Source organism: Rhagoletis zephyria, unplaced genomic scaffold (assembly GCF_001687245.7).
Source record: "Rhagoletis zephyria isolate East Lansing unplaced genomic scaffold, Rhagoletis_zephyria_1.1 Rzeph_scaffold_10242, whole genome shotgun sequence".
Taxonomy (NCBI): Eukaryota; Metazoa; Arthropoda; class Insecta; order Diptera; family Tephritidae; genus Rhagoletis; species Rhagoletis zephyria.
Window position 1 is genome coordinate 17,860 of NW_016167320.1, and position 1,447 is coordinate 19,306.

Below are 1,447 nucleotides of genomic sequence, written 5' to 3' on the forward strand. Positions count from 1 at the left end.
TTTTTTTTTTTTTTAATCGTAGCGTAGGTATAATCCTATAGTATGTCCATTCTGCACTCCTAATTAAGGGGCTACATGAGTTTGAAAATTTAAAACAATTCTAATGAAAAATGTTTGCATTCGACTCAGTTGTATAGAATGGATCGTCTAAAAAACATTATCATTTATAGCATTCCAATTTTCTCTTAATGTTGTACAGCTTTCAAAAATAAAATAAACAAAACTAAACGTGATATAATTTGAAGTGCAAAAAATTACATACCCATTTGGAACTTTAAAATTATTTTTACAGAACCATGTAACCCCATAGGAAATGTATTATACCACAAACCCACCATCGTAGCAGACGCACTACCAAACATATCCAATAACAAGCCCAACAACAGTTGTATGCCCGATTGCACCAATCAATTTCAAATTTATCAGCCCTGTTAAAATTTAATATTTAATATATATAATAAGTTTGGATTGGCGAAACTGGGGGTTAAAGTTTTAACTTTAAACTCAAAGTACAATTAAAAAGACACATTTGAACTAAAAAAAAAAGAAAAATACATATTAGTGTAACCAATACAAATGTACGCCATTTTTAACCGATAACAGATTTTTCTATAAGGTATTACAAAAACCTTAACATATCGACAAATGATGTACGTATATTAATATAAGCTGCTGCAAGTATCTTAGAAACTAAGCGTACCTATTCAAAAAAAAAAAAAAAAAAAAAANATTAAACGTATCAGAGATAAGATATGATATGATGAAACTATTGGATCCATTTAATCTATTGATTCGAAACCTACAAGCTTTACTCTTTCTACATACATAGAAAATACTTACATATTTACATTGACTTCTACTATACTAGAAAATTAACGAGTTATTCATTTTGAAATATCGCAACTTAAAATATGTACTTGAGAATTGTTCATCAAAAAGAATTTACTTTGATTTAGCTTTAGTAAATCTGTTCGAGACTTAAAAATTTGCAATTGTGTACTCACATGCAATCTGTTTGTTGTGATTGAATGCTCATTAGATAATTTCCATAATACTACATATGACTACCTATATGTACTTATGAATGTATATTAGACCGTACCACCCCACAAACAACAAACAAACAAAGTTAGGCCCTGCAAGCCTGGCGTCCTTAAGTATTTTTGCAAGGCAATATCGATAAATGTTTTTTTTCCGATGCTAGGGTTCGCCTTTTTACATTTTTCGGTGGCCGCTGCATACATATTTATCTACAGTCAGTCAATAAAGTTTAGGTACAGCGAATTTTTTACAATACGGGCAACTAATTTTTAAATATTTTTCGATATTTTTTTATAAAAATATGGTTAATTCTACAACAAAAAAAAACCAAAAATCAGAGTTCCAAACCTTGTGCAAAATTCAAGAAAATTCGGCAAACTTTCATTCAAATATTGCACTTTTCATT